Source organism: Sorex fumeus, unplaced genomic scaffold, assembly GCF_029834395.1.
Source record: "Sorex fumeus unplaced genomic scaffold, SorFum_2.1 ptg000006l, whole genome shotgun sequence".
Taxonomy (NCBI): Eukaryota; Metazoa; Chordata; class Mammalia; order Eulipotyphla; family Soricidae; genus Sorex; species Sorex fumeus.
The window spans coordinates 64919360-64928203 of NW_026606063.1; the positions used below are offsets into that span (position 1 = coordinate 64919360).

The window sequence follows — 8844 nt, forward strand, 5'->3', positions numbered from 1 at the left end:
CTCCAAGCCTACTCGAATTGGAGTTGAGCATCCTCCACCCAGATCCTCCAAATTCCAGTAGGCAGGGGTCACACCTGGCCCCCTGGCGCTGTGTAATCCCATCAACGGCCAAGACTCAGAGACTATAAAATCCAGCTCCCGGAACCTTATCAGGACATCTTTTTATGATATCTTATTATCTCATTCCTATTTTGGACAAACTTGCAGGCTATCGAATATAGCCTCCCACAGGGCAGAGTCTGGCAAACTCCCCGTGGCGTACCCAATATGCCAAATACCAGTAACAATGATGGGTCTCATTCTCCTAAAGAGCCTTGAATATAATCTCAGGGCTAAAATGAAAGAGACGTTACTGGGGCCTGCTCGAGGCAATCAACTGGTCTTTCCACTTTTTTTATTCTCAAATACAACCACTGTAAATCTTAACAGATCTGTATTACCCCTTTAGCATATGTTGTCAAATTACAATTTCTCTGCTGTTCCAGATAAAATTTAATTTCTGTTAACTTAAACTTGCCTCAGTTTACCTATATCTATTATTTATTTTGGGGTCATACCTGTTAATTCCAAAGGCTTACTCATGGCCTTGCCCTAAGGGATCACTCCTGGCAGGACTCCTGGAACCATAAGTGGTATCTGGGATCAAACACACATACATGGTGAGCAGCCTACCCTCTGTAGTATCAGTCTGTCCAGTCTTCTTTTTTAGGTAACATAAAAGGAAAGGTTGACTAAAGCTTTCCTTGTTTAATAGAAATTATTTATTTTATAATACTTTTGACCACATAAAAGAAAGAAAACAATAGTTTTGATAGCAATTCTGTGCTGTTAGGAATTTCACACATGCCAATCATCTATTTTTTAAAAAATTCTGTAATTGTCCTTGAAAATTTTCCAAAGTAATTGCTTCTTGGATAAAGCACTATTCTTTTTGGTTTCTGCTTTCAGTTTTGGTACTGTATTCATAGACAATTTTTTTCCCAAATTTTCTGTTGGTTTTCAAATTAGTGCATCCTTAAATGTCTACAAATTTGGTGATTTTATTCTTACACTAATTGTGAGTTTAGCTGAGTACAATATTCAAAAAGTAAACCGGCCTTAACATTGCTCTATTGTCTTCATCATCTTTATAAATATAGTCAATTAAATTGTCCGATCTTCATTTTTGTTTTGTTTTGGTTCTTTTTAAGGAAAACTAAATTCATTTTTTAAAAATTTTTATTAGTGAAACACCATGAGGTACAGTTGTAGATTTACAAATTTTTGTGCTTGGGTTTCAGTTTTACAATGATTAAATACCCATCCCTCCACCAGTGCCCAAAAATATGGAATGCTTCATGAACTTGCATGTCATCCTTGCACAGGGACCATGCTAATCTTCTCTGTATCATTCCAATTTTAGTATATATGCTGCCGAAGCGAGCGCAGGAAAACTAAATTCTTAAGTAAAGTTAAGAAATTTCTTTTTTTTTTCAAGTTTTAAAAAATATTGGACAACAGTGCTAGAGAGATTACACAATTGATTAACGGCATGCTTTGCTCGTAGGAGGTCAGGGTTCAATTCCTGATGCCACATGATCCACTGAGTATCACTGAGGGTGACCTTCTAGCACTGTTGGACCTGATTACCAGCAGGTCTATCCCATACATTCAAGGGATCTAAATAAAAATAAGAAACACTGCCAAGTACCCTACAATGTTTTCCTTTTGCTTAGATTGGGGGTTATAAAGTTTTGGAAAGAATACTGCATACAGGAAGTGCTCTTTTTGTCAATATCTAGCCGCATGAGTTCATTGATTATGTAAATTTCATCAGTTTGTTAAGGTAATGGTTATCAAGTTTTTTTCCTAAAGCATTACAATTTCAACTTTCCCCGCTTTGTTAGTTGGTGGAGAGTCAATAAATAAATTTAGTTTACAACCAAATAGGGTTGGACTGAAGCTTACTCCCTGGAGTGAGAAGTATCAAAAAACTATTTGGACCTCTCTAAGAAGGTTTTGGCAATTTTCGGTTTTTCAAAAGCATCCCTGTCTTCTATTTACCTTTCAGATTTTAAATAGTCCTCAGAATAGTTCTCTTTACCAGTTCCTTTCTATTCCCCTAATCATTATTATTATTTCCTCTGTGTCTCACTTTTTATATTACAAAGAATTTGGTCAGTTATTTAGTTGTCATTTTTTATAGTTGTTTGTGTTTTCCTCCTAGGTGAGGATGTGTGTAAAGAGTGGACTCTAATAAGACAACTCATAGCAGGACTTTATGCTGACTAGTCAGGAATTCTTCCCAAAGTTGTGAAATTAAGGAGCGATTTTGGGAGTGTTTGTTCTGCTGTATTTTACTGATATATAGAGTTGCTTTCACCTTTGCATTATGTCCTTTGCTTCTATCCTCTCTATATGCATCTATATGAATAATCTTGAGTTGTCTCGTTTACTTTTAAGAAAAATATTACTGTAAGATTGATGACACTGATAGCATTCATTTTAAGAATGCAGTTTTATACTTCCTCAATAATGTTCCATAGCAGCAGCATCTCTTCCTATTTACCCCGTTTTCTGCCTTGGCAACCTCAGTTCTAAGTCAGAATCAAAGATTTATTTTGGTTCCAGTTTGCTCCTTTATATCTCACATGAATATTTAGAAATATGTTTGTTTTACTTTTTCAAACAGTTTTCACTGTTTATCTACCTCAACTTTTTATTACCTTACCTGTATTTGGGCTTTGGACTGCTTTTGATGTTAGTATTATAAGTAGTGTTGCAGTGAAGATTAAAGCATGCTTATCTCTTTAAAATAGTGTTTTTTTATATTATTCAACATAGATACTTAAGAGTGGAATTGCTGGATCATATGGTAAAACTATTTGCTACCTAATTTGACAAAACACCATAGTGTTTTGAGCCTTACTATCGGACCAAAGGAATATGTCCAAGTTACATAATGAACCCATTAAACTCCACAACAAAAATTACAAATCATGCCTTCAAAAATAAATGGGCTGAAGACCTAAGCAGATACTTCTCCATAGAGAAAAGACATAGAGATGGCCTACAAGCCAATGAAAATAATTTTTCTCTTTATTTCTTATTGTAGAGAAATGCAAATCAAAATGACAAGGAGGTATCAAGTCACACCTGTGCAAATGACTATTACTTTATTTTTTATCTACTACCAGTAATGCTTATAGGTTTACCTTGCTTGCTTTAAATAATCTCCTCTATTAATTATATTGATATCAAATTGGCTAAGGGGAGCAGGAATACAGTTAGATGGGTTTGATAGACAGTGGTGGAAGAATGCTGACACTCTGGTAGTGAATGTGGCATATCACATTGTATGCCCGAAAAATTCACTATTAACAGTGTTGTAAATTACTGTGCTTAAATTCTTTTAATTTTTAAAAAAGTAGATTACAGGTTTGGGGACAAGGGTAATAGTGTGGGGTAAAGGTACTTGCATTAATTCCTAGCACCCAATATGGTAATCTGAGCACTATGAAGGCACAGAGACAGGAGTATGAACTGAGCACCAGTGGTTATGCCCCAAACCTCTGAAATTAGAAAAGAAAAAAATTAAAATCAGCTTACAGGTAGGAAAGAAAGGGATGACCTTGATAACTTCAATGATTTTCCCAAGGCTCATGCTGCCTTTTTTATTTGGGGGCTGTGATATTTTGGTGCAGTGATATTGGTTCTTCTCTGGGCTTCCATTGGGAAGAAATTATTCTACAACTAATGCTTAGGTGATGGATTTTACTATGATATATTTTTGACCAGAATTCCTTTTTTGATAATTCCCCAGACTTCTCATTCTACTCAAGTGTCCCTTTATTTTGAGTAATTTTATGTTATAGTAAATAGCAGAATCTACATTATAGCACAGACAAGTTTAAAGTTTATATTATATATATATACATATGTACAAATATTTGTGTTTGAATATTATTCTTTCAATATAATTTTTAGAAAGAGATTTGTTTGGATGCATTGTTTGCTAGTTTAAGGTAGATATTGAAATGAAGGTATTTAGTAGGTATTGAAATAAAGCTGAGTCATGGGAAAAAATCCAGATGTTATATCTGAGCAGTTTAATGTTGTTCCATGAAAAAGTTTAAAGCCTTGGACAATAAGTATTTATAGGAAAAAGCACTTCACATGGCAGGATTCACTCAAAAGTCGGTGTTTAGTTGAGCATACATTTAATTATAGAATCTTAAAAAATTTCCCCTCCAGTTTTCATGTTGATTCTTCCTACTATGTTCTCTTTCTAAATGCATAGCTCTGTTCTTCCTCATTCTTATACAAAGCCTTAGTGAATCATTGTAAAGGAACTTCTGAAGTTAAGGTCAAAACAAAGTTAAGTACCAAGGGAAGAGGGATGCTGAGTAGAAGGAAATATAAGTCTCTATCTTTATTAGCACAGAAAGGGTGAGTTGTTCAGTGAGAATGCATCATGTCAAGAATTCTATGTTTATTAATTTTAAATGGACTAATTTTACTATAGGAAATAAATCTAATAATTATGTTTTGGTCTATTTGTATTCATCTTATTTACAATGATTTCTCAGAAACATGCAAGAGTAGATTTCATTAAGTCCAATAAAAGCATTTGTTTTACCTTAATAATAAACACAAGTCCCCAAAGAGTAAATTGCTTATATTTAAAAATATCATCATGTGGAAAAACTCATGACTGTTATTACCCACAAAGACATGTAAAAATAGTAAAAAAAGAAAGGATAGTACTTATCTATCTCTTATAAACTAAAGCATTGTGCACAAATCAATCACAAATCACAAATCATCCTGTTATTCATCGATTGCCTCGAGCAGGTCCCAGTAATGTCTCTTTCATCCTTGCCCTGAGATTATATTCAAGGCTCTTTAGGAGAATGAGACCCATCATTGTTACTGGTATTTGGCATATTGGGTACGCCACGGGGAGTTTGCCAGACTCTGCTGTGTGGGCAGGCTACATTTGGTAGCCTGCAAGTTTGTCCAAAGTAGGAGTGAGATAATAAGATGCCATAATAAGATGTCGTGCAGCTGCGAATGCGGCCGCGTGGTTCTGGGAGCTGGTTTTTATAGTCTCTGAGTCTTGGCCGTTGATGGGATTACACGGCGCCAGGGGGCTAGTTGGTGGTTGTAACCCCCACCTACTGGAATTTGGAGGATCTGGGTGGAGGATGCTAGACTCCAATCCGAGTAGGCTTGGAGATCTCGGCCGCGGAACCCGCGTGGCTTTGTTCCTCTGCCAGTACCTTCATGTGTGCAGAGAGTGGTCTCAGCATGGTGGTGGCTAGTCCTGGAGGTCTTCGGCTGCCGGAGCCCTGGTCAGGGCGGGGAGGAAAGCTCAACCCGCTCCCCTCCAAGGGGCCCCGGCAAAGCATTGTGCAGTAGCTTAAAAAGCTGAAGTAGAGCAATTTAATGAAAAATGCTACATAGTAGATTCCTAATGTACTATAAATCATTTAAATTACTTCTTTCTTAATTTTAGGGGAAAAATCACTTCAATACTGTGCATTTTGTAATTATTGATATTATGGTATTTTGAAAATAGTGCTGAAATCTTTTGGATCACCAAAATTTTATTTACAAACATTGATAGTTGGATCCTCTTGTCATTAATTTTATTTTTTTCTGACAAAAAAATTTTAGGGGACTATTTGGGTAGTTTTAAAGCCATTATAAGACATGGGACAGAGTAAAGTTTCTTAGCATTGTTGGAGTACGAGAAGCTTAGGTTTATCAGGTTGTACCCATCACAGTGCTCCCGAATCACTCCCATTACTTTGTTTTTCTGTAACCACTTCTATGCTCTCTTCCCCAACCAATTTGTAAAGTCTCATCTTCTAGGACACTGAACTTGTACTGTAAGTTAATATTGCCTTTCTCCTCTCCTTATGTCTTTTGAATAGTTTAATACAGTGGCCTTTATGTATAGATACTGAAAGACATTAATACTATGCTTTATAACTTAGGACTTAACCGGCTTTGAATATTATTCACTCCTGGGCATCTGCTTTCTCAATTTAAGCTTCAGTTGCCCTCACTTCCTAGCACCCCAAGGGCAGGGTCCCGACATTGGACTGGATGGAACCAGGGCAAACCAGTAAGTTATGTGCTACCCTGGCATCGCGATGGGCCAGGCCAAGGTGCCACGATTCTTAACTATAGGTTAAGAGTTTGATCATAGGCAAATGCTGTCATGACCCAAAAGTAATGACGAGACTAGGACCCTGCTGCTAGGAATAGGAAAGATATCTGGCCTGAGCACTCAGGTCTGCGATCGAGATGGTCCTAGGAGAGCAATTTTATAAGCTCAAAGTATTTCTTACTGTGTCCATACAAAATGATTTATATTATGTATGCTTATATGTTGGTCGGACAAGGAGAAGAGAAACACATCCAGTGAAATCTGGTCTAGGGTGGGTTGATCTGCTAAATGAGAATCTGTCCTAGAAGCAGTTTTCCTGTGTGTCCTGACTAGCTTGGCTGAGACAGAACTCTCTCCCCTTCAAACTGCCTTCAGTAAATGATTTCAGTATATTGAGGCAGTTTCCCTTTTCTCACAGAAACCTAGCTGGTCTTAGATATGCAGATCTTAGGTGCTAGCCAGGCCTGATCTTTGGGATGTAGATTCCCAGCTCTAGCAGACTGGTCTTTGGGATGCTTAGTGGCTTATGAAAGTGCTTGTGAAAGGTTTCAGTTTGGTTTTGTATCTTCTTTCCAGAGGCCAGCAGATGTAAAGAAATAATGTGGATGTACAGAAACAATGTATGGTTTGCTGCCTCAATATTCTTTCTGTAACTCCTTTTGATGACATCACTATATTGCGCCCTTTAGAGGTACTATGATCTATATAAGGGAGATTTCAGGGCTCTCTGGGGGCACACGTGCGTCAGAGAACCTCTGAAGATGGGGCTGAGGACAGAAGCTGAGAGAACAAAGGTGCACGTGCTTGAGAGATCCTGTGGCCTCTATGACATATACTTCTTCCATGTAATAAACTGCTGCTAAGACCAACCAGCTTGGGCCCCTTTTCCTTCCTTCGCCTGACCATCGCCATCGACCTCCGTGGAGTGTGGAAACGACCTGAGACTAGAGAACGCGGGCAGCGGGAGAGATAGGACGCTGCTGTCCCCCTTGCCCGTCCTTTTTTTTGGTGTGTTTACACAAGCATGAAAAGATTTTCTTGATTTTTTAAGAGAAACTTTTTGTTACCTTTGATGGGGAACTTTTGAACATCTCTGAAAATACTGAGCATTTTCTGACACACACTAGAATATGACAGTTGCTGCTTTAGTTTCTGAACCGTGAGAAAAAGTTTTAAATAGATTTTTATAGGTAGAATTTTTTTAATTTTTATTATAAATCTTCCTCTATTTTCTGCAACATTGGGCATATCTGAATTTTTTCAGCTTTTTCCCATGATTTACACATAGTGTAAATTGCTGCCTCAGGATAAGAAAGTTGCTGCCAGAATTTGGAAATTAGCGAAATAAATTAAGTGTGGAGACTGAGATTTATATTTTCCTGTTAAATTCCACTCATCCTATACTTCCCCAACTCTAGAGAGGAGACAAGAATCAATGGCAAAGATACCTCTTAAAGGCTTGGGATAGCTTATGAGTACCAGCCATGTCAAATGTTCTCCTGTCTGAGCAGATACAAATTCTGATGTCAAATAAACCTCTTTCAGTTTCATACTGTTGAGCCTAAATTTGGGTAATGATATGTGATATTTCCCATGATTTCTGGTTCTGAAAATTATTATTGTAAGCTTTCTTTTCTAGGGGCAGACTTAATGCAGCATAATGCAAAGAAAGTATTGTGTGGCAACCAAAAGTTTATTACATTGTTAAAGCGTTCCTTTAAGAATCATGAGCCAGGGGTGTGGGGCCGACTAAAACCTCATGAGAAGGGGGCATTCCAGCCCGTCCTTCACGCCCTACTGAGGTCACCAGTTGCCCCCCACGAGTGGCTCTTCGGCACGGCCACGGACCCAGAAGCACAAGGACTTAATGCAGAAACCAGCAGCTTGGAGCAGACAAGTGAACGGACTATGCGTTAATCCACGCCATCATGTCTGCCTGGAGGGGAAAGGATGTTGCTCCCCTCCACCCTCTCCCTTCTGGGAAGAAAGATGGCAGCCGCATGGGAGTCTTGTGGAGAGAAGGTATGAGCCAAGGGGTGGGGACGACTAAAACCTCATGGGAAGGGGGGCGTTCCAGCCCGTCCTTCACTCCCTACCGAGGTCACCAGTTGCCCCCCACAAGTGACTCTCCGGCACAGCCACGACTCCAGAGCACAGAAACCAATCTCTTAATTATCTGACTTTCAGTAGAAATACTTCCAGGGTTAATAAGTAAAATCGCAGAAATCCAAAACGCGATAGTGGCTGCGCGACAACATTTAATTCTTGAACCCAGCTGTAGAAAGCAAATTATTTCACAACACTTTGTCAGCATGTCTGATTTGAGGGGGGTAAACTCTAAATAATAATGGTGCATCTTTTATCGAAACAATGAATCTAGTCAAAGTAGATAGAGTGTTAACTAGAATTCATCTGCCTCACAGGCATTGGGAGGGGTGGGGGGTGGGGTTTTATTGGGGTTCTTCGTTTTAAAAAATAAGTATTGGTAAAGGGAAATGTTTTTGATATTTGCATGACTGAGACCTAAACCTGAAAGCTTTGTAACTTTTCCCACAGTGATTCAATAAATAAATAAATTATGTAAAGGTAAAGGTAAAGGCCCTCCCGTTGATCGTCGATTTGCTCGAGCGGGCCCAGTAACGTCTCCATTGGAGACTTTGTTGTTACTGTGTCTGGCATATCGAATA

General features: G+C 38.3%; 1 non-coding gene across 1 annotated transcript; it reads right to left on the reverse strand.

The window, feature by feature from the left end:
- Positions 1–1319: 1319 nt before the first annotated feature.
- On the reverse strand, positions 1320–1426 carry LOC130038713 (U6 spliceosomal RNA). The gene has a single exon (XR_008794775.1). It is a non-coding gene; the product is annotated as a U6 spliceosomal RNA (small nuclear RNA).
- Between the last annotated feature and the right edge of the window lie 7418 nt (positions 1427–8844).